The following is a 26,410-nucleotide window of genomic DNA, read 5'->3' on the forward strand; positions in this document are numbered from 1 at the left end:
TTGCAACAAGCTCCTATTAATTGAAGATGAATGCAAGATAGGGAATTCTCTAGTTGATCAATTAAATGACATGATGAATTATTTCGATGAAGTAAATGATCGAATGAATGATTTTCTAACCTGGAAAGAAATTAGATAAGGAAGAGAATCAAATATTTCTAAAATCGATGAAGCACAAAAGACAATAATTTTCTGAGAATGGGAAATTAGAATGAAACAAGTTGAAGTTGCAGTCAATGAGGCCCAAGATATTTCCAGTTCTATCATTGAATCAGTCAATGATACATTGTTGTAAGTAAATATGATTTATAAATGCACAAACTATTCACTTCCAAATGCCAAGACCTTAATGAAGACTTGGGTGGAGTAGGGCAACATAATGGTTGAAAGAATTGAGCGGTTATCCAAAATCAACCTTGAGAATCATTGGTAGTTTCTTGTCAAGCCCCACATCCAATGGTTGGTACTTCATTGTTTATCCATGTTTATACACATATTCTATCGTCATTGAAGTCAGTTATTTTCATCAGTCAAATGAGTATCAATACTAAACATCCTCCAGAACTCACCAGCCTGCTGGACATTTCCATGTTGTGGCAACTCACCATTGGACATTCCTCATCCTAAATTTAAAGATTATTGCAACAATTTCCTGATTTGTTTTTACTGTTTATTTCTATTGATAGATTGAAGGAAAAGTTTGTTTTTACTTTCTTTGTATTAAGACTATAAATCCCCCTCTTCGAGATGCAGATAGGCATTCCAAATTTTGAGAAGAAGTAACTTGAGATTGCACTATTGTATTTAAATTTTTCTTAATATAAAGTTGAACCACTTGCAGTTCCAAGAATGAGCAGATTTAAAGTTTCTCAGGTACTACTATCCAACGTTTCTCTTATTTTTCTTTGAAAGGAATTGTTCATTGTCATATATATATATATGTTTCAATCAATCTTTCATGATCACTATTGACATGTTTGGATTAAATTTATGTTATATTGTGACCAAGATTTTTTTTATCATATGTGATGCTTTAATCAAATTAATTTAATTAACTATTTAATTCAATTAATTTTCTTTGATCGAATTAATATTGTAACTACATAATGATCTACATTATTGTGTTTATTACAATATCTTTCTAGAAAATATGTTATCAGCTTACCCGGGTATTATAATAAGTTACAATGATTTATAAGTAGGTTTTCAAAATATGTTAGTTTGCTTAATAAATACATTATCACCATTATTCATCTCATTCCACATATTCTAATTAAGGGAAACTAGTCCCATAGTTCCAGTCAGAGTCACGATTCCAAATAGAAAAGGGTCTAATTGGGGCCCCGACCAGATGGTTTTCCCCCAGTGTTGATGAGGTCAATTAAGAGCCATCAACAAAGGGCAAGGTCTAATTCAAAACTCCGACAATAGGTGATGTCCTTGTTTTTTCTTTAATTTCTTCAGATTATTTTTAACATAAATTTATCCAACAAAACTCGACATCTTTTGTTGGTAATGAAAATAAGGGAGAAGCAATTTTTCTAAAAACTTTTATAAATCTTCAATAATATCCAGCAAGACCTAGAAATCTTCTAACATCTTTCTCTCTTTCAAGAACATGAACCTTTTTTATGATGGATATTTTTTTAAGGTCCACTTGGATTCCTTTAGAAGAGAGGAAATGCCCTAACATTATCCATTCATTCATTAGAAATGGGAATTTCTCATGGTTTAACAAGAGGTTCATGTGAAAATTCAGCAAACCCCGAATCCTAATGCAGCAACTGATGTTATTTCTTCTACTTGTTAATTTAATTAAAAAAATTATTTGTTGTGTTCTACGGAAAATATCAAAACAAATACATTGCAACCTTCACAAAACAAATACTGTGGAAGAAATAAAAATTCTGGAAGAAATAGATCCACACAAAAAATATAACATCGTTATTTTTGGACTAAGTCCTTGAAAAAACCAAACTCAGTAAAATTGGTGCAGCAGTTGAGGGTTTTATATTATGCAATAGTGAAAATATGAGTACAAACTATGGATGCTTAAACTAGTAATCCAAACAGAGAAATCACTGGCAATAATAACTAGTAAGAAAAATTTCTCACTCCATAGGCAATCCCACACTGACCTCACCTCAAACTGAGCTTCTCCTTTCTCCCTCTACGCAGTTACTGTGTCCCACAAGCTTGAAATTGTGTCTTCTCTCACTGTCTCATCAACTGTTGTATGGAAAATTTTTACTCTTTTCCTCTGGATCCTCTGCTCAACTTTTTGGCTTAGAATCTCGACTTCTCCCCAGCAAAACAAAAATATCCCAAGAGGGCTCTGTGGTGCCTCTCTGCAATGTACTTGTTAGGGTCCTAGGGAAAAATTTCTCACTCCACAGGCAATCCCACACTGACCTCACCTCAAACTGAGCTTCTCCTTTCTCCCTCTATGCAGTTACTGTGTCCCACAAGCTTGAAATTGTGTCTTCTCTCATTGTCTCATCAACTGTTGTATGGAAAATTGTTACTTTTTTCCTCTGGATCCTCTGCTCAACTTCTTGGCTTAGAATCTCGACTTCTCCCCAGCAAAACAAAAATATCCAAAGAGGGCTCTGCGCTGCCTCTCTGCAATGTACTTGTTAGGGTCCTAAGGTCTAGGGATCATTTGATTTTGCCTCTTTCTTTTCATTTTGGGGGTTTAAATGTCAATTTAGTCTATGAATCACTAATGTCATAGTCTAAACTGGTCATTTTCTAAGGTCACTGCAAGTTTTTCATGTCATAAAGGGGTCTTTAAATACAAAATTAAGTTTGAGAGAGTCTAAAGTCCATGAGAGGGTCATAAGGTCATATTTCTAAATCTTTACTCATGTATAGAAAATTATTCTTTGAGGGTTCAAGGGATCATTTCATGGGGTCTCATTTATCACAAGTCAAAACCACAATAGTAAGGTTCCATTAGTTTAAGTTTTATGGGTTTGTTAGTGGTGTCCATCATATCCCCATGTCACCATTCACAATTCATAATTCAACTTTATGTACTCCTTCAATGCACCATTTACCATCATATACTCCCTTCATTCACATTTTATCGTCATGTCACCCCTCAATTCACATCTCATTATCATGTCATTACACCCCCTAAATTCATAGTTCATCATCATAATTCATAGTTCATAATTCATGTTACCATAATTTCATTTACTCAAAGTTCACCTTCATGACAAAACAAGGCATAGGGAAGCGCAAAATTTCCAATTTTTTGAAGTTTCCTTCATTCTCTCTCAATTTTCATCCTGCACTCTGAGAAGTTTTGAAATCTTGCAAAAGGTAGAAGGTTAGTGTTTGGAACTTATGTGGAAAGAGGTCTTTGTGCAACCATTGCGCAAACTGAGAACAACCATTATGGAGGTCTACAAGCATGAAGGGAAGCACTCAAAGAGTGCTACATCATCACCAGGTCATCTCAAGCACATCTACACACTCAGCCTTACATAGAACCATCTGCAACCATATCAACCATGGAGGTATGGTACACTCTACTACGAATTTGTTGCAAAATTTATTGTTTTAGCCATCATTGTCAAAAGCGTTTTCTTACAAAATGGAAATGAATTTCGAGAAAATGAAAGACATTTTTCCAATAATGGGCCAAAGAAAAAAAAACTCTTTCAGTTTCTTCACATATGTTATAGTTTTGGATATATTATTAGTGGCTAACTAGGGTCTTCCTAAAATGAGTGGGTAGCAATTAGATTTTAACTTGGGATGAAGGAAAAGGAAATCGATGGGATACTCCAATAATCAATGGAGATTATTACTTCCTCTATGATACCTTCAAGTGCTAATAATGAGTTGTAGCATAGTAGAGGTATTCCTTAGATATCCTGGAGGTTAATTTTTAGCATGCTTTCCATGGTCATGACATTGCTTATAGCTCCCAGATCAATGAGAGCGTTTGGAACTACAATTTCATTGATGTGCACACCCACTATTGGGCTCTTAATATTGAATTACTTGTGGATGATTACTCTCCCAAGCATAAGATCAGTCAACTTCCCTACGAAATTAATAGTTGGGGAATCCTGCTTATTCCTCCCATGGATTCTAAGATGTTATTCCTTAATGAATTTGTTGTAAATAAGAACATCCTTGATAGCTTCAAGGAGAAGGATCTTGACACAATTTTTTCAATTCTCCCAGGAGTTCTAATTCTTTTGGGGTGTATGCTTTTTGGGTTGTTAACCTATCAGGATAATGAGGTTTTGGCTGGGTGACTTGAGGTACAGGTTCTTCCTTCTCTTCCTTGGGATTTTATGTTGGAGGAGGTGGATGAACATTTTGAAGGACCTTCCATGACCTGAGGTTTATTTCTTGGATTTCTACAACATAGGTTTGGTAAGTAGTCTCTTTGTTGTAGACAAGTTGAGGTTATTTATTGTTGACATTTGTATTTGGTTAGGCATGCATTTGTGGTTTCTTCGGGGGAATGTTTGGGGTTCTTGAGATTTTTGAGGAGGAGGAATTAGGGTGGGTGGTCGGGTCACCGGAGGCCTTCATGCTGGTGATGGATTATACCATTGAGGAGGTTGAGTAGGGTATGGTTGGATGGGAGGAGTAATATTTTGAGGAGGATATGGCTAAGGATTTGACATAGGGTAGGGTGATAGGTGATGAGGAACCAAGGATGACAAAGATCATTATAATTTGCATTGAAAGTAGAGGGGAATTTCATACCTTGTTGAAACTATCGAGGGGATTGTGGCCTCTTTTGGTTAATAAAGCGTATTTTCTCCATGCTCCCTTCTACTCATTGGTATATATTTTTCAGACCTGGGAAATATGGACACCTATCAATGGAATGGTTTTCTTCACATACATAACATATTTATATGACATTTAACAAGCATTCATTCCAAGGATGCCTTTTAGTGCATTGAATGAAGAAAATGGCTAATGCTTTTTTTGCTTCCTCTTATTTTCTCTTGATCTATATGGTTTCCATATGCATAGCAAACTTATGTAAAATTTTGGTCTTCATATCCTCTAGCATACCTCTTATCTCATTTTTAGTAATCAAGGAGGAGGGAGAGGAACTTACCAAACTTTTGTTTACTCAACCTCTTTTTCTAGTAGCCCTTGAATGATTTTTGAATACTGTTTCGACGTCATCATAGCTGAGTTGATATATGCCTCCATTGGATAGTAGGTTGAGTGTTTCCATCCATTCTTCCCTAACTCATAGTAGGACTAAATTCAAGGAATCTAGATCAAGGGTTTAATTTTACGCTCTTTTGTAAATAAACTAAAAGATTTCCTCAAAATATTCCAAATATTTATCTACTCCTTGGATCATTTTGAATATCTCATCTCTAGTATACCTACATCTATAATAATATCAATATTTTTTATTGAAATCTTGTTGCATTTGCTACCATGAGGTAATGTTGTCCCCTTTTAGGCTCATGAACCATCAAAGGGTTGCATCCTTAAGAGTGGAAGGGAAAAATTTGAGCTTCTACTCATCGTTTATGTAGTCATAAGTCTTGCATACTACATCAAATTAAAACATGAAAGTGGTAGGATATTTTGTGATTATACTATAGAAGTGTGGGAACATAAATTTTTTAATGTTTTTCATTTTGGCATCTCCATATGTTTCTCCAATGGGGAATGTAAACACTTCTAGTTTTCTATTTCAACCATGGTATTGGTGGGGTTGTGACAGTCTTTCTCCTTCTATAAGATCCTTAGAGATCCTTTCTTTTTCACCAAAAAGGGCCTAAGGTAGGAGGATCATAGTCAGAAAAAATAGGTTGCCTTCTAGTGGAAGTGGGATTTTTTGGTAATAATTTTACTATTATATCCTTAACTCTTAAAAGCATAAAATAAATAAAAATAATTTTATGTTTTTGTAATTTTTTGAAATGAAGATGTTAATGCAATTTTTTATTTTATTTTTGTAGTAGGTGAAATGAGAGAAAGAGTAGATCAACTAGAAAAATACAATACATACTTTGACACCTCCCTTAGCAATGATGTCAAAAATGATGGCCCTCAGTATTGCAGCAACAATGTTGCAACTCCCACGGGTCTCAGCTTTAATTGTCAACTCGAGGTTCGTACAAACTTAAGATGGGTCAAAACTATATGTGAAGTAAGAAATATCTATTTCTTTTGCTATATTTTATTTAAGTGGAAGTATTAAGATGAAATTGGGTAATACATAGACTGTTTTCTATGTTACAAGCAAAACTTGAAATTGCAGGTAATGAAAGACAACAAGAAAACCTATGCTAATTGCAATGGAGGAAGGAAAACCATCTTAGCTGTAACGAAATGAGGGAATGAAACCTATGATAATTGTAATGGAGGAAGGAAAACCATCTTAACTGTAATGAAATGAGAGCAAGCCTATTATGTTGTGCAAGAAAGAAAACACATTGTTGAAATAAAATTTGGGAAATAGTAAACCCTAATTCTATATGAAAGGATAAATTTATACAACAATAAAGGTAAAGTAATATACTTCTAAATTCCATTATCATGGTTCCATGGATGTTGTAACACATGAAAGAAGGTGAATCATGAGTTGGATGCAAATCTGGGTGAGTTTGGAAGGTGAATTGTGAACTGCTACATGAGTCTTTGTTTTTCTACAGGAGATAATGCAACGAGAAAAAAAATATGCTAAAGGCAAGGTTGGAAAGAAAAAGAAGCTAAGGAAGGGCTAAAACATGATAATTCACTCATGTCCTAGTCATCATATCAGTGGTAGTAGGGTTGATTCAGCAAGATACATGGTTGTATTTTCTTGCATCTGAAAAACAGGGGACTGTGCAGACATAGTGACACAGTAAATGATGCACAAAAAATAAATAGTAGCAACCAAAGTGAAGTTAAATGTATAAACAATAATGTTACCTAATCTATGTAACCACCATAAATATTATCATCTAATGCTCAGATTTTTTGTAAATAAAGATTATTCATAAATCATCTAATCAATCATGCATAAAGTAATATTCAGAAATAAACTACAAAAATAAAAAAATTCATAAATGGTAATGGTACAGAAGGAGTCTTGAGCACCTGGGGTGGGCCCTAACACAAGGAAGCTCATAACCCTTAAGGAAAAGAAAACTAAGAATTGAAACTAGATATTATTTCCATTAATCAAAAAGTTTCTTGTACTTGGAAAAAGTTATAGAATTGTACTAAACTTGTCTTAATGCTCTTATGCATAGGAGCATTAGGAGAAACAGTGTGATAGGCCTAGCAAAGATAATACTTATTTGCGAAGTAAGAAGCTTGCACACTATAAAATGGATCACTGTGTAGTAATAATACCAATAATCAAGAAATATGGGAGTGTTGACAAAATATTGGGAAAGTGGAATACAATTGGTGATCGGTATGGTGTTGGAGAATTGAACAGTCCAAAGCTTAGCACCAATAGAAGCATGTGCTTCCCATGTGGAATAAACACTATGTAACTTGATGACGCAAAGGGTAACAAAGTTAATTGAAGAAAAATCCTATCAAAATCGATGGCTCTATTAGAATGGACTACTGACATGAATTCCAACCTAGCCCAGACCATAAACAATGTTCCTTCCTAGAGATTTATCGGGTGTGATGATCGATGAAGTGGTGGTAAAGTGTAGGCATGATCACCTGACAGTTAATGTAGTTGGAAATACATACCAGGCATGTAAGTTGTTAGTATTTCTTTTGATTGGGATTTCATTCTCACACATTTGTCAAGTGTAGACCCAATTGAGAGTTGAGAGTCAAATCAGTATCAAAAGTTGAATGTGTGCCAAATCTTAATTTGTGAATTAAGAGCTCATTCCATTCCTAAAGAAATATCATCATGGCATCCTCTCTACACCAAATAAAGCAAATTATATGGCCATTGGTAGCACGCTTACTCTCCCGACTGCAACCAAGATGAAACTTTTCATTCCAAAATCATCAAAGTACAATTTAGTCACAACCCCAATCCTAGATAGGGTGATTAAAGAAGGAGATATGTTGGGTTTGGTATATAAGTTAAAGTATAACGATCATGACATAAATGAATTGAATAATTTCCTAGACTTTTCTCATAATCTATACACACAAACAATTGAAAAACCCAAACAACCAGTGGTAGTTGAGGTGCAATAATGGGATGTGGGACAAGAGAAGTTAGGAAGCCTCAACCTCCTCGAGATTCCTCATTTTGGGTGAAGTAATGAGGTAAACACTTGTGTTAAAATTTTGTTGAGTTGTGTGTATGTAGGGTTTCTATGGCTCGATGAGCCCATAGAGATTGATATTCGGTTAGTTTCAAGAATACATAACTTTTGACAGATGGAGAGGACTCGAATCCTATGTTTGACAAGAAGAATGAAAAGACTATTGCCAAGGAGGTAGAGGAGAAGTTTAAAGTTACCTGTGGGAAACATGGTGTAGGAGGGTGTGTGATTTTCCACCAAACTGATGGCAAAGCACGTAGAAGGTGTTCAAATGAAGTAGGCAACCTTTCTACTAAATCAATTCATGCAAGAATCTGTAATACCACCCTACATATACTTAAATTATTGCAGGTTGAGGAAGGTGTTATTGATGTTTTGAACGCTAATTTCATAGTGATTACTAATATACCAACTATAAAAGAAAACACAATGTCTAAAATTTATGTGGAGGGAAGATATTAGTGTATCATTAAATCTAGTTCCACGAAAGTTGTCTGTCATAGTGAATTTTTATTTATTCGAGACTTGGATAACAAGTGCCTCTTAACATAAGAAATTTATTAAATTTGACTAAGCTAATGTCATTTTTTCCAGTGGTCCTTATGTGGGTTCTCTTTTTAAGTTTGATCACTTTATGAATCAATAATTTGACCACAATACTTCAAATTTATTAGATTTTTATGCACATAGAAATATACAAATTTATATCCATGAATAAATATACACATATAGTATGAGCCGGATTGTGCCTCAATATACAATTATATATATATATATATATATATATATATAGAGAGAGAGAGAGAGAGAGAGAGAGAGAGAGAGAGAGAACATAATTAAGCGTATGTTAAGTTATAATAACATAAATCTATAGGTTAATATGGAACATAGTATATATATATATATATATATATATATATATATATATATATATATAAACAATGTGAGTCATAATGGAAAACACCCTCAACAAAACCCTTAAAATCCTCTTTATTACTTTATTGAATTTAGAAAGAATCACTTATAACATGCAAAACCTTTAATTAAAAAAAATTATTGAGTTTAGAAAAACAATTTTCTCATGACCAAAATGATGTTAGCAATATAAAATTCAGTCAAACAATGTGAAATACTTTATAGTTTATTTGCCAAGGAATTCTAGAGTTGTATTTTATTACTACTAACATGTTGGTTGTTTCCCTTCCCAACCCTAACCTTTATTTATTAACCCTATTGAGTTATGGCTTATTCATTCATGGATCTAATCTTGACGATGAACCATAGAGGTTGGTTTGAAACATCGATTCCGAAAAAACATAAATGCGATGACTCCGGAAGATAACACCACACAAAATATGGATCACAAAATCCTTAAATCAATAATTTTCAACCTGTACGGGAGGGAGAAATTACAAGAAGTTTGTATATTAGAATGATTTAGATCATTGATTGCAAAGAAGAAGTCAGATCTCACCTTTCTCAAACGTTGCAGAGATGCATCCGTTATTCCTTCATTTTCCTGCATCAAACACAACCTCAAAAACTCCAGGAGTATTCACATTTTTCTTAAAGCCAACTAATCTCTCCTCCGTTCAGAAATTAGAAAAATCTGTACGGAACTTGATCATCATCAAACCTATCGGTTGTTTCCCTTCCCAACCCTAACCTTTATTTATTAACCCTATTGAGTTCTGACTTATTAATTTATGGATCTAATCCTGATTATGAACCACAAAGGTTGGTTTGAAATGCCGATTCTGAAAAAACATGAATGCGATGACTCCGGAAGATAACACCACACAAAATATGGATCGCAAAAGCCTCAAATCAATAATTTACTACTATGTAATTGAAACAATGTACCCAAAGGTTCATAGCCATATATTAAGTGCATAATGTGTATACTTCAAGTTTCTTCATTTGAATAAGTTATAGGAGTTGTTTCCATGCTGACACATCTATAGTAATTTACCCCCAACCCCCATCTCTTCCAACTCTCTCTTTAATCATAATGAAAAATTCATATCTCACTAATTTTCTTTCATTGTAAATGAATGAAACAAAGTCATTAATAAAACAAAAATGGGCATCATAATCCTCACCATGCATGAGGACAAGGAACATGGGATGGTCTTAGTAGAGGGATCAGAGATGCAAGGTCTCGGGGAATTATAGCAGGTTCCAGAGTGACAAGGTTAACCAGAAGTGATTTCCCATAGTGAGGAAGATGGGAGATGGGGAATTAAGGAAACTGAAAGTTTTAACATGGCTTTACTAATTTAAAATTTATGGCAAGATTTCATACAAGAAGGTTTATGATAGAAGATAGTTAAACAAAAATAATTTAAAAATCTTCAGATCGAATCATGGATTAAAGCAGGAGCACCTAAAAACAAGGGCGCCTCAAATATCTGGAGGAGCTTAATGAGGCATAAACACTAGCTTGTGGGGAATCTGAGATGGGAGGTCGACAAGGGGGACACGATAGAAATTGGGCTTGACACGATCAAAGGTATGGATGGATTTTATACACTTTCAGATCCCATCATTTACTTTCTCCAATTAAAGGGTTTTCAATTTCTTAATCAACTATGTAAAGACAACATTCACTTCTCATTTCTCAAGTTTGGATGAATGATAGAGATCTTGGCCTCCTTGATGCTTATGCAATGGAATGGGAATCATATAGGTCCAAGCTCAATCGCATGGGCATTAATATAACAGAGAAGAAAGACATGTTATCTTGGTGTGGTAGCAAGGTTGTTGGGAAGTTCACAGTCAAAGAAATCTATTTTTATATTACACAAGGGCAGAGGGTTTTGAATCAAGTACCATGGTTATAGCGGTCCTCGAGGTGATCGATCCCATAGAAACTGACTTGTTTCATGTGGTTGGTGTTACATAACTGAATCTTGACATGTGAAAACCTCATTAGAAGGGGATTCCAAGGCTCAGATATATGCTCTTTATGTGTTGGGGTGAACCAAGAGGTGATCGGTCTCTTTCTTTCATGTCCTTTTGTGGCTTCTATTTAGAAGGAGGTTCTGTAGTTGCTCAATATACATGCAGATTGGGATAGGTCTTCTATTGACAATTGCATCATACAATGGATAGAGGGGAAAAAAGGATTCAAGATGTTACCATTTTACATCTTTTTGGCATATGGAGGAGTAGGAATGCCAAAATATTTGAACATATTGTCCCTGATGTGAGAAGAATAAGCTAAAAAGATAACAACATATTTTGAGGAAATCATGCCATGGCAGCCGAGGCCAGAAAGGAGACAGTGTATTTACAAGGAGATCAGGTCATCGGTGTGTGTAGGCTATTTTGATGGGGATTCCTCTTCAGGGATTTGTGGTTATGGGGTGTTTGTTGTCTTGGAGCTGGTAGTTCCTATCATTTTTGTTGGTATAGGGGAGTAGGCACTAACACCAGAGTTGAACTTTTAGCACTGTGGGGAGTGTTGTTGTGTCCCAGATAGCTAGCCATAGAGGATCTAGAAGTTGTTGGTGATTCAAAAACAATTATAGAGTGGGCAAAAGAGCTTTCCACTTTTGGGTCGCCCTCTCTTATTTATTGGATACATCACATTAGATATATGTCCTCGACCTTCAAGAATATTTCCTTTTCTCACATATATAGACAGTAGAACTAGGTCATTCAACTACTGTCTAAGCATGGGAGGAGTGTATTGTCAGGTGAAATCATGTACTCAACATTCGTCAATGGTTCCTTTTACAGCTCGAGGTCTTTCAAAATCTGAAGGACTTCCTTAGATCTCATCAAGAATCTTTTTATTGTATAAGGAGCTCATAATCCATAAAGTTAGTGGTGGGCTCCAGTATTGTAGCAATAATGCTACAACTCCTGGAGCTCCCTATCTCTAATTTTATCAACCCGGTAGTTCGTACAAACTTGGAAGCGACGGTGCTGTATGCACAAGTACTAGCTCTTGTCACAGCTGTCACTTGGTCAGCTGGCACAAGTCCTCTAGGGCTCAAGCCAACTTCTATATGCTCTCAGAAGAAGCTTTTTAACTGATGGACGAAAGCTAACTCAAAGGAAGTTAATCTACTTGCGAAAAGAAACTGAAAGCCAAAAGGAAACACAAACCCTAGCAAACCCTAGCAAACCCTAATTCTATCAGCTAGTCCTACTGATGCAAAGGAAAGAATGCAAACAACGAAAAGAGATGCCATTACTTCTAGGAAGGTAAAATGCATGTGTCTAAGTTATCACTATCTGAAGAAAACATCTTTTTGTATTTTTGATTAAGTTGTTGAAATTATCATGCATGTGCTTCTAACTAGTTTTCCACTGTGCAGGGATGGATCAAGGGATGAAATGCTTTGGGAAAGGTTGGGATGGTACAGAGACGGTCTAAGGGATCCCCAGTATTCTTTCTGAGAGTTTCACAAAGTCTGGATGACATGCAACCGTGTTCATGAACTTCTACACGAAGTCTGCAGGGGCTTCTACAGGATGTTCTTTAATTCTTCTACATGATGTTTACGAATTGGATTTTTGAGGATGGATGGTTGATGGAAGATGCATGGATGGTTATGGAGGTAGGATGGGGGTCTGAAGTGACCTAGGAACTGATGGATGGAGTGGTGAGATGATGTGGAAGGCTGACTTGCATCAACGAAGGTTGAGGCAACGGAAAAGCAAGAAGGTAGGGTTACGTGGCAAAAGAGAAGATGGGAGATGAAGAAACAGACTTGGTGATGGAGGAGTTGACCTGAACGAGGCTCAGATGAACGAGGAGGTGATGAAGGTGATAGAGATGCCCTGCACAATGCTTATTCAAACAAATCAATGAATTCTTGCAAACAAACCAAGTCCTAGCTAACTCAATCCAACTGTTAATGAATGAATAAACAACAGCCTTGTTTGAAAAGAGAACCATATACATCACGTGAGCAAGAACATGCCAAAAGATCTAAATGCATACAAAATCCTACCAATCGATTCTAAGCATAAAAAGCTACGTTACCCATCAAAACCAACTACAATAACAAAGCAAGATCTAAAGAGCAGATTTTATTTCAAGAACGCAACAAACACATAAATATAAACAAGGGAGGTACTGGGCGCTTGAGATGGGCCCAACCCCAAGAACTACAGCCTCCCAAGAGAGATTTAGAGCTGGTGCAAAGCTGGATCCATCTTTATTAATCAAGAAATGAAAAGTTACATCAAAACTGTCCACAAGAAGAACTTGAGCATGAGCTGAAAGCAAAGCTAATCTACTGCATAAAAATCGAACTACAAACTAGCTAACTAATGGCTAAAACAAAATGACTAACTGGCTAACCAAAATGAGGCCCCAAGCCTTCTTATTTATACAATTTTGAGGACCCAATAGTCCTCCTAAAAGTTAGGGACTTGGCTGCCCAAGACTTGTAGTTAACAGCAGTCCAACTTGACTTGCTTGGCTGCCCTTGAGCTGATTGATTCGGTGGCCCTTGAACTCCGAGTTGATGGTGGAGAATTCGAGGTAAGGGTCCATAAATGAGGGGGACACCTTCCTACAAATCCTTTAGCTTGTTCTCCCACGAATTTGGCTGCCAAGTGCTCATTAAGACCTTCAATTTTGTCTCCAAGTTGACCAAAAAGGCTACACAAAGCACCCATTAGACTTGTTGGCATAATGACTAACCAAATTCACTCTATTAACATAAAAATAATCAAAACATGCAATGAACAAATGAGAATGGTGGACTAAGCCAAATTAGGAGGTTGAATGAGCCCAAATAATTGTACATTTTTGGGGCTCATCAGTTAGAACATGAAATGTTGGTTAGAAATATGTTTGTTTGTCTTTTTTTTTATGTAGCAACTATTTTCTATTTAGACACTCAACTTACAAGAAGGAAATCATATTAGAGAAGAAATGTTGAAGAAGTTGTTGTTTTTTTTTGTTAGCAATATAGAATTATATAAAAGAATTCTACAAATATCCATAGGAACAAATTATTCTCAAGAGATATAACATGATGTATAATGGACATTTGGGAGACATGGAAATAAATAAATGTAACTACGTTTTGTTTTTATCAATAAAAGTTAGTCAGTTTTTTTCTGGTTACAAAATAAAATAAAATGAAGTGACGGCATAATTCATTAAATCCGTCTAAAATTTTTATGACACTAAAGATCTAGTCCCTAAATAACATCCACATTACACATATTTTCTATGTCTTGCACCTCCATTGCCACATTGATGAGATTTTCTTGACTTTCAAAGAGGAATCGCCTTTCCTCTTAGTGAATGCATAGCCAATCTTAAGACCATCACACTTCTTCTAAGATAGATTCAAGGGAGAGTTATCCATGACTATCATGGGCTTGGTTGATGCAACAATGAAGGTAGCCCTCTGGAAATTAGAATAAGTAAATAGGTTAGCATAAATTCTATGGACCCAAATAAAATATTTTACTATTTGTACAAGGTTAAGGCAAGTGTATAATTGTGGGAATACAAAGACCGACAAAAAAGTAACGAAAACAAATTATAAAACAAGTATAGATCAAAATGAAGTGAACGTGGTGGAGAGAAATGTGGCCTAAAGCACCCTGCACAAGTTCAAATGGTTTTATAGTTGCAAAGTATTTGATGCTCTGGCCTTTCTTTAGGGTTTAATTCTTCACATATAGTTTAATTGTGTCAAAGTATCAATTTGTTTTTGTTTTTGTGTTTGCTCTGCAATCTTAAAAATATATAAGAATAACATTTATTGATAATGTCTTATTGCAAACAACATATGCACTTTTGTAATATTATGAATCTCAATCTTGAATTTTGTTTCGCAATTTAACCAACAATAAAATTGTTGTTTCTAGAGTCTTGAGCTTAAGAAAATAGTTTTATTATTATTATTATTTAAAAAAAATAAAAATACTTTTAGAAACAAGAGTTATACAACAACCATGTATCAACAACTTTGAATTCTAAATATCTAAAACATTTAAAATTGGAAAGTTTTTTATAAATATATATATATATATATATATATATATATATTATGCCGTAAGGCGTTTCCCTTTGAGATTAACTTCCCTGTATGCCATTGTGTAATGCCTTGAGCCGTTGATCCATTGTGTTAGACGATTAAAAGAATCTCTTCCGTCGGATCATTATAGGCGGTTGCGCATTGTAAGTTGGATCATTATATGCTGGAAGTTAGTTATCCCTGTATGCCACTATGTAATGTTACCGATTCATTATCCTCGCAGCGCATCACATCTGGCAAGCATGCACTCATCAGGTTACCTGTATTCCCATGTTTCTAATGGCGAATAGGTATAAGGAAATGTTACCCTGCATGATATCCAGGGCAGCCACAGTCGATGTAATATCGAGCAGAATGGGTGGGACAAGGAACGGTGCACTGCAACTGGTAAGCTTCTAGGATTATTGTGGGGTATTTTTTTTTTTTTCAATTACCATTTTGTTTTACGTTCTGATTACTAAGATGCAGTTTTTTGTGACTTGCAGATGTATGCAGAATTGCAAGTGCTTTCACTGTTGGTTCATGCTCGAGAGGTTTACTTTCTTCGATTCTGCAAACAACACGCTGAGGGCGTATGGGCAGTGGTGGATGTATCTGTTGATGGCCTTCGAGATAATTCACCTGCGGGATTTATGAAATGCAATAGGTTGCCTTCTGGTTGTTTGATTCAGGACATGCCCAACGGGTATTCCAAGGTTGTGCCCGAATCCTATATCTCTGATAATGGGGAATAGGAATTATGAGGCGGGTACAATAACCAATTAATCTTAGATGTAATGTATATGTGTTTGATGAAATATCAAGTGACATGGGTAGAGCATGCAGAGTATGATGATCGTGGAGTGCACAGGCTTTACCGTTCTCTGTTAAATTCTGGGATGGCTTTTGGAGCATAGCGCTGGCTGGCAACTTTAAAACGTCAGTGTGAGTGCCTTGCTATTCTCATAGCAACAGCGAACGTTTCAGCAAGAGATCCCACGAGTGAGAGCCACAGTGATGCCCTTTTCTTTTCTTTTTTATCGCACAGAGAACAGCCAGATGTAGAAAATATATTAGGGCGGTTATCTAATTTTTTTTTAGGTTCTTGATGATGGGTAAATTTAGGTTCTTGATGATGGTTGGAGTAAGATTTTATGAGTGGAGTAAGCTTTTATGTTTTTTTATAATAAGTGAAGTGTTTATTAGCAATTTTGGCCAATCTAAGTTTTTACTAAATTTGAAAACACAATTGTTTTCCTAAAATTCATCTTACGACACTAATTATGAGGAATGCATTCATCTGCATAGCCATACCAACTCCCAATGGGTGTCGCGGCATGTTGAGACTTGCACAACGCATGACGGACAGTTTCTGTGTTGGAGTGAGTGCGTCGACTGTACACACTTGGAATAAGCTCTCTGGTAACATTGATGACGATGTTTGTGTTATGACAAGAAAGAGCGTCGATGACCCTGGAGAGCCACCTGGTGTCGTGCTGAGCGTGGCCACATCAGTGTGGATTCCTGTTTCTCCGCAAAGATTATTTGATTTCTTGAGGGATGAGAGACTCAGAAGCGAGGTAAGGAATAACTGGACTCAATAATTCATAGCATGGCATTGTTTTTTCTATTTCGTTTCATCCACAGCCGATACTCTCTACTGACCACTGATAAAAAAAAAACTGGAGCAGTGGGATATACTGTCAAATGGAGGTCCAATGCAAGAAATGGCTCACATTCCGAAAGGACAAGATCCTGGCAACTGTGTTTCTCTTCTAAGAGCAAGCATATGTTCCTTTTCTTTTTCTTCGAAATGCTTCTTGGAGAATAATTCCTCTCATGAAACCCTAACCTTAACTGTGAATGTTTTCGATTTTAGGCCATGAATTCCAACGAAAGCAGCAGCATGTTGATCCTGCAAGAGACTTGCACAGATGCATCGGGGTCTCTTGTAGTTTATGCTCCAGTGGACATCCCAGCCATGCATGTGGTTATGAGTGGGGGTGATCCAGCTTATGTTGCCCTCTTACCCTCTGGCTTTGCCATTCTTCCAGACGGACCAGAATGCAGGCCCCTTGCACTAAACCCTACTGGAAAGGGCGTTGGAGTCAACAGCCCGCGTGTGGGAGGATCACTTTTAACAGTTGCATTCCAGATATTAGTCAACAGCTTGCCAACAGCCAAACTCACAGTAGAATCAGTGGAGACAGTGAACAACCTCATATCCTGTACCGTGCAGAAAATCAAGGTAGCTCTGCACTGTGAAGATGCTTGACATAAATCTCTCCCTCTTAATCCTCACTGTCTAGTTTTTTTGTGTCCCCATAAGCTTTTTTGTTTTTGTTTGGTCCATGCCAATCAATGTTTAACGTGCAAGGTAAGGGGAGTTGGCATTGGCACTGGGCAGTTATGAGGGGATCTCAACACCAATTTGCTCGCATTGAGCTGGGTGTTGATTTGTCCCTCACAGTAACAGCCACAGCCACCTCCTCCTGCCTGCTTTCACCTTTGTCCTGGGATGGACAGCAATGGGATTACTGAGATCACATGATATATGTAACTGATTTTTTTTTATGAAGGATGCGTAGTGGAGTCAAGAACGCACCACATATATCCTTGCCAAGTGGTAAACAAAACTAAAACCAGCCAGACAAAGCTTCTTTCCTTGGCAATGCAATTATCAAACAAACATGATGTTTGCACAAGCTTTACCACCATGCAAGGGTACTAGTTGGGGTATTGACTCCCCGCAAAATCTTAATCGTTTACTACTCTCATCTTTCAGTTAAACTCAATCATCCATTCATGTACATGATATGACATGACGACATTGATATTATTTAGCTTAATTGCAGGTTTTGGATGATAGGCTTTTGCATTTTTGGTCACTTATTAGGGTAGGTATGTTGTGTCTTTTGCTTGTTTAAATTCTGTTTATAATTCATTTCCTTTGTGCATAAGTCTGTGCATTAATGTGGTGTAGCAAAGGTTAATGCCTGCAAGAATTGACAGTGTTAGTCAAGTTTTTTTGGTTTCCTACATAAAAATCAAGAAGGTTTTGTTTTGAAAGCCCTTTTTTTCACTGCAATACAGAAAGTTGGTATGGACATTTTAGCCTTTTAACTGCGTGCTGTCAATTACATATTTGAATTCAAGCAGAATAGTGAATGTGTCAAGCATGTTATATCATATAATACAAAACATTGACAATGATAATGAATATTTTCATGTTTTCATATAACATATCTGGAGTAAGATAACAACGTGATTGCTTTCTTTTGCTACAGTGCATTGAGCCTTATTGTTGAATGTGTCGAGCATTTCATTTTTCCGACTTCCAGTAATTTGGTTACTATCTAATGTAGTTCATCAACATATGCTGATTGGTAGCACCATGTTGATTGGTTTGCTTTGAAATAAATAGCCACCCAGAAGGTGGCCCGGCCTTTTATAAAAATTCAACAATTCCAACTTCATAAGTCTATGTCAGATTGTTCTTGAATTAGTGAATTCTCTTGGTTTCCTAGGGTTTGTGGTTGTTCTTGGGTTAGGATCCATGTTTTATTTCCATTTTAGTTTGTCTCAGAGTATATGTCTGCTTTGATTTCCTATTTTCCTTGTTCTTCAAATTTGTTTTCGAGGGTTTAGTATGGGAAAATCTCCATTTTATTTAAGGCGGTGTGATCGCGATTGCATTTCCTAAAAGTGGTTTTTTTGAAAGAGATTGATAGTAATTTTTTGTTGTGGTTTTGGATTTTCTGTTTTGATGTTTGGGCTTTGGTCTTATGCTTTCGTTCTTGCTCTCTATGCTGTAGATCGCTCTTTTCCTTGAATCATGGCTCGTACGAAGTAGACAACACGGAAATCTACCAGACGAAAGACTCCAAGGAAGCAGCTCGCAACAAAGATAACGACTTTCCCATATTTCTTTCGTTGCATCTTTGGTGGAGTTAATTGAGGCGTGTTGTTTTTATTGTGGCATTTTATTCTGAAGCTCCTTTTTTAAATTAGGCTGCTCGTAAATCTGCTCCCACGACGGAGGTGTGAAGAAGCCTCATAGATATCATCCTGGAACAGTTGCTCTTCGTTATGTACACGCAGTTTAAATTTGCTTCGGATTCTATCGATATGTTTACAATGTTTTCTTTATAGTATATGTATCTTATTGCAAATTGTTTAATCAAGTATCAGAAGAGCATCGAGTTGCTAATTTGGAAGTTTCCATTTCAAAGGCTTGTGAGGGACATTGCCCAGGACTTCAAGGTAACTTGTCACCTTTCTCGTTAAAATGTTAGCTTAATTGGCGACCTATTTAAATGAATTTCTTGGTACTTTGTTCTGGCGGTGGTACTTGTCTAATTATTTTGTTTTATTGTGTTCAGACATATTTGTGATTCCAGAGTCATGCTGTCTTGGTACTTCAGGAGGCTGCAGAGGCCTATCTTTTCAGTCTGTTTGAAGATACTAACCTTTGCGCCATACATGCGAAGAGGGTGACCATCGTGCTGAAATACATTCAACTTGCAAGGCGTATCCGTGGGGAAAGGGCCTAGGCCTGTTTTCACGGTGATGATTTGTAAAGGTCAGATTTTTCTGGGGGAGAATTCTGTAGCATGTACATATATTTAATGAAGGAAGCTTTTTGTAGAAACGCATTGTAGATTGCAGGATTCTGTAATGTCGTATAATTGAAGTTTACATTGACTACAGTGGATTTTGTGGATTTATGACTTTTAATGTAATGTCGTATAATTTAAGTTTACATTGACTATAGTGGATTTTGTGGATTTATGACTTCTAATTGAATGTGTCGACTCGAACTAATCGTAGCTGCTTATTAATATGGAACTTTTTGCCATTCGAAGCCATGTTTTTTGCATGTTGATGCTTGTTAAGATCTTCATTATTATATGGTATAATTATTGTTTATCAATGTTTTGGAACCCATACTGCATGTTTATGCTTGTTAAGCTCTTCATTATTATACAGTGTAATTACTGTTTATCAATGTTGAAGTGATATATGTGTCTTCATGTATAAATTTAATTTGTTTTTCAGTAGACCACATTCTTCGTGATTTATATTTTGCATTTTTTGTTACTTTACGCTGATAATATTCTGCACTTTCTATTACTTTTCACTGCTAATCGACCGCAATACAAGATGTTGTATGACGATGTCTTTTATCAATGTTAAAGTGCTATATGTGTCTTCATGTATAAAACTGGTTGTTGAACAATAATTTATCCTCTCTGCAAGAGAGGGTTGTTTTATCTTGTCTGCAAGAGAGGGCTGTACATTTGCCAAAATTCTTCAGAGTGGAACTTGTTTATATGTTTTTTAATAATTGACTTTGAAGTTTACAAATAGTTGGATGGATTTTATTTGCTAGGCTGAAGCGATTATTCTACAAATCCACTATGGTTGTGAGCAATGAGTATTTATAATTATGTTATTAAATATTTGGATGGATTTTATCAGCAAGGCTGAATCTACAATAGTCTTGCGATGTGTTAGCAAAAATATGTTCTTGAATATTTGCATGGATTTTATCTACCTGACTGTTTATCTGTCGGACTGAAGTGAGTGATTATGGAATGTTTAGTGGTTGTATCAATTTGTTCGGAAAATTTTGTTTTTGAATACTTGGGAAGAGATTAGTTTGCAATGCGCAATAGTTGTGAGCAATCTGTTTGCAAAAGTGCAAGTTGTTGCAATGCTTAGGTGGGAAGTTTCTTTTGGAAAATTGTTTTGCCATTGTTTTTGTGATGGTGCAGTTTTAGCTAGTATTCATTTTTATTCCTTGTGAAATTTTATTCATTATTTCCATATGGCCCATTCATTGTCAGTTTGTTAAATTTTATTCATTCTTTCCGTATGGCCAATTCATTGTCAGTTTGTTGTTGCAGTCTTGTCGTGGCCACACTCGGCGAGCCACAGTGTGGCTAACTCATTATTGTCAATTTAGTGCATCTCAGCCACTTTGTCAATTTAATGATGACTTGAAGAAAATCTTCAAGTGTCATGTTTCATTATTATGTCTTCTTCCCATGTGGCCAAATCATTATTAATTTAATGCATCTCGACCACCGTGTCAGTTTACAACATATGTTGGTTGAAGAGTTTCATGGTTAACTGTGAATTTTTATGTCTTCTTCCCATGTGGCCAAATCATTGTCAATTTAGTGTATCTCAGCCACCGTGTTAGTTTACAACACATGTTGGTTGAAGAGTTTCACGGTTAACTGCTTAACACTCTGTTCTGATTTTTCATGAAACCCTCATTCCCAGTTTTCAGGAATCATTATTCTCAGTTTTCCAACCAAATTACTCTTTAAATAAAAGAATGAAACACTCGTTCTCAAATAAAAATGTTCTCATGTAAAAGATAGAAATACTTGTTCTCAGTGTTCTACCCAAATTTTAAGAAATACTTGTTCTCAGTGTTCTACCCAAATTTGAAGGGTTACCACCAAGTTTGAAGGTTTTAACGCAATAGCATTTTTAATGCTCAATTTGAAGGGTCTGGTTTTTTCTGGGTACTACAATTTTTCTGAATAATGGAAATTTCCAGCTTATTTGCTTATATCAAACATTTGTGTAGGGTTTCAACCAATTTAAATTTCATTTAGTATGTATATACAAATCAATGATTTTGGGATCAAATTCCATAAAACAATTCTATATATGCTCTTCAAATTCCTTCAAGCTTTTGAAAGTAAAACCAATGAATTATCAAATTTTACTATAATAAAAAACAATTAGAAAGCCTTTAGCCATCCCAAATTGCTCATCCTTTAGGTTTGAACCAACATCTCATCTAGAAATATTCAACATTTCCAATTTAATAATCCTATAGGCCTATCTTTGTACCTTTTGGGACAATTGCTAGTTATACACTTGGAAATTAGTTAAATAACAACTACACTGGAAGTTACTAGGATCATTATACAATGGAAGTTAGTTGAAGAACAACTAATACCACTCTATATCCTAAGACGGTAAAAAGGTGAGAAGGAAAGCATGAGAAGGAAAGCATGAGAAAGGTGAGAAGGCAAGCATGAGAATTTTTTTCATTTGTGTAAGTATTTCAATTTGTGAAGTATGTTGTTGCTTCCAAAACGAAAGTCGAGTAAGTGAACCTTGCAACACTAGGTATTAACAAGACCAGGTCCACATCAGAGACAGGTTCTTCTAGGATGGAAGGAGCTTGCAATCTTCTAGGATGGAAGGAACTTGAAATGAAGCTGACCTCGTTGAGAAACATCATTTGATAATGTAAATTATGTATAAACAACCCTCCATTGATCCGAGTTATATTTGCATTGGAGAATTACTACATTCGCAGTGTCAGATCATACACAGAGATCTCGGTCAATAACATCGTGCAGTAAAATTTCTGAGATTCAGGTACTCAGAGAAATGGGCGATTGCAGAGGTTTTCATTGGGTCTTCCCTTTGCATTGTTGTCCCTCATCTTTGCAGTTTTGGGTGCAATCATCTGGATCTTGGGGTAAGTTTCCTTTTGCAAATCTCTCAACATATCCACTTTTTCAGATTTCTGGGTTCTTAACATTTAGATTGTATGGCCAGTTGATTATAAATTTCTGGAATATGAGTTTTTGTTGCCATATCTTGTATCAGTTTTGAATATTTCGATATTGACTTGCCTATGCCCATATTGTTGTATATGCATTTCAGGGCTGGTAAACATGGCAGTTGGTCTGTTAAAGCTTCCTCTTAAAGTGATGAGATGGTTCACTCACTAGATATCCTGCTATCCTGCTGAACATCACAATGTTTTCATTCTTTTCAAAATAATTTTAAGGTGGATTAGGTCAACAATATTGATCTTGAACGGGGTTCCATCCATTAGGGAGGAGGTATTTTTGAGCGGAGGTAGAGCTTTAGCTGTAAAAAGCAAAGTACAATAAGTTATTATGTGCAAAAATAGTAAGGAAAAAGAAGCTTCACAACCATGAACTTCTTGTTTTTTCATTAATAATGTAAAAATTTTAATGATTGGGATTTATAATTTTTTTTGTATTCGAATTGAATAATCTTAACCATTAATTTGTACATTTTTTTTCAACAGATCTGCACTTTTCCAATTTAGTTAAATTTTGCACTTAGCTAAAAGAAATTGTATAGAAAAATGCTTTTTCTGAATCTTGGTTTTAGCAAGAGAATTGGTTATTAATACTCTTTCAACAACTTAGAGTTTACAGAAAATTGCAGTAATGTTGGAAATTGCAGTAATGTTGGTCTTGAATTTTATACATTGTAATTTGTGCTAACACCTCTATAGAAGAGGTCCCATTAGAAATTCTTATACAAAGAAGAATCCATTTTGCTTCTCAGTTAAGAATGGTTGCTGCCTTCACCATCCCTGTCTCCAAGGTTGCTTGAGGCACCCAGATCTACACCAAAATGCTACTATTTTAGTCATTTCTGAGTGTAGCTTCAACCTTGATGCAAGAATCATTTACGTCCTTTTTGCTTCAATTCCACCCCATGAATATGAATATACATATAAATCACTCACCTACCTCATAATAACCATTAGCTCTATCGCTTCGGTAACTGATGTGTACTCTTCTCATCTTACATCTTCCGGGTAGCTTTAACACAGTAGGCTCGTTTTGATACGAAATAAAAAAATAAATATTTAAAATCTTACAAGTAAATACTTAAAATCTTACATCTTCCCGGTAGCTTTACCACAGTAGGCTCATTTTGATACGAAATAAAAAAAGTAAATACGTAACAATCTTACATCTTCCCGGTAGCTTTACCACAGTCGCTCATTTTGATATGAAATAAAAAAGTAAATGCCTAACAAACCAACATAATGCAAAACCCGTTGCTTTATTATTTCATATTTTAATATATACATGCATATATGCATATATTATATTCCTAAAGATATATTTGTTTTGGACACATACAGATCCCAATTTACAAATCTCACCGTAACATTTGGAAGAAGAATTACACCCCCCAATTTACACTCCCTTCCCCACCCACGTTTTAGGCAACTAATTTCTAGCAAAAAAACAAATCTAGCCATAGTCTTCATTTTGGGTAAACAGTTTCTTTTTAATGCTTATTTCTATCATTTATATAAGAACAATGTGGACACTATTTTTAGTGCATATTTTTAACATTTATATAAAAACAATTATGGACACGTTATTTTTATGCTTATTTCTATCATTTATATAAAAACAATGTGGACGCTATTTTTAGTGCATGTTTTTATCATTTATATAAAAACAATTATGGACATGTTATTTTTATAATTTTTTACAATTATATTTTAATGGTAGAGTGAAATTATAAATAACATATTTATATAAATTAAATAGCTCATAAATATTAATAGCAATATATGTAGGTATCAAAAGATGTGTTTTATAATACATTGTATAAATTGTAACTTGATTACATAGATTAAAATAATGGTTAATATTTATAAACATTATATTTAGAAGATGGGTTTACAATAATTATAAAAAGAATTAATATATGAGCTAAACATATGTGTATTTACAAGAAAATGTAACAAGATTTACTAAGCTTGCTTTACCTTGGTACCCTGGCTTGATACCATAAATCATATATACCACATGCCGAAAACTAGGAAGGCAAATAGTTAGTTCATTAAATTTTGGGGGTCAGTATGTTATATTTATTACCCTAAAAGATAAAAGTTTGAATTTAACTAACAAGAAACATAAATTATTCCTAGATCTATTTAATATTATTAAAACTATCTAAATGGATAAAACATTAAATTTATATGAAATAAGAAAAAATAGACAATCTATTAAAATAGTTAGATAATGACCTCATACTAACTACAAGGCATCCAACATAATTTGATTTTAATCAATTTTACCCTAATTAACATGGTAATTAAATTAGAAATAATATATAGGACAACTAGGCTTTGATTGGGCACCAAGACCAAGGACTAGGGAGTGGAGAAATTAATCATTTGATGACATTCTAAGTTTGTTTAGTTATATTTATTACCATATGCTAGAGTATTAATAATCTATTACTAAGCCTTTTCATTAAAATTAAATAGATAAATAAGTAGTTAGTTAACTTAACGGATAGTATTTATATTTAATTTAATTCCAAGAACCATAACCTAATAATTCACTAAACATGTTAATTTATGAAATAATAAGAAATTTTTTTAAATAGAAAACATTTTAAATTACCTAAATAATGACCCCATACTAATTAAAGGGAATCCAACAATATTTGGACAATTATCAATTCTTAACCACCTATATATATATATATATATATATATATATATATATATATATATAAAAGTCCAATAAGTAATAAGGTTAAGATTACTCACAAAATAATTAAAATTGTAAGTGAGTTTGTTATAATTATTACCCTTAGGTTGACCAATAATCTATCAATAAGCCTTTTTGTCAAAATTAGGAAGGCAAATAATTAGTTAATTAAATTTATTTATTACCCTAAAAAGTAGAAGTTTGAATTTAATTAAAAAGAACTGTAACTTATTCCTAGGTCCATTTTATATTATTAAAACTATCTAAATGTATAAAACATTAAATTTATATGAAATAAGAAAAAATAGATAACCTATTAAAATAGTTAGATAATGACCTCATACTAACTATAATGAATCCAACATAATTTCATTTTAATTGATTTTACCCTAATTAACATGGTAATTAAATTAGAAAGAATATAGTGTTTCCAATAGGTTAGTTAAGTCAATATTAATTTCATTTAATTATATCTAAAGGGATGGAAAGGAAAATCATACTTTTGGAATTCTTTCATCAATGTGTAGGAATAAGAAAAAAGAGATAACCTATTAAAATAGTTAGATAATGACCTCATACTAACTATAAGGAATCCAAAATAATTTCATTTTAATTGATTTTACCCTAATTAAAATGGTAATTAAATTAGAAAGAATATAGTGTTTCCGATAGGTTAGTTAATTCAATATTAATTTCATTTAATTATATCTAAGGGATGGAAAGAAAAATCATACTTTTGGAATTCTTTCATCAATGTGTAGGAATGGACAATACTTGTTTCAATTGTTTACTAAGTCAATTAAAAGGATTTCATTACCTAGACCGTATAAAAGAACAACCCAAAGGACGG

The 26,410-nt window shown here is 34.7% G+C and overlaps 2 pseudogenes; both read left to right on the forward strand.

Moving 5' to 3' along the window:
- Nucleotides 1–15,529: 15,529 nt before the first annotated feature.
- Nucleotides 15,530–17,796, forward strand: LOC149250958 (homeobox-leucine zipper protein ANTHOCYANINLESS 2-like; annotated as a pseudogene).
- Nucleotides 17,797–22,660: 4,864 nt separating this feature from the next.
- On the forward strand, nucleotides 22,661–23,007 carry LOC149250959 (signaling peptide TAXIMIN 2-like; annotated as a pseudogene).
- The last annotated feature ends 3,403 nt before the right edge of the window (nucleotides 23,008–26,410 follow it).

This window comes from Pinus tabuliformis, chromosome 7, assembly GCF_031772625.1.
Source record: "Pinus tabuliformis cultivar Carrire ecotype Pingquan chromosome 7, CPIR1, whole genome shotgun sequence".
Taxonomy (NCBI): Eukaryota; Viridiplantae; Streptophyta; class Pinopsida; order Pinales; family Pinaceae; genus Pinus; species Pinus tabuliformis.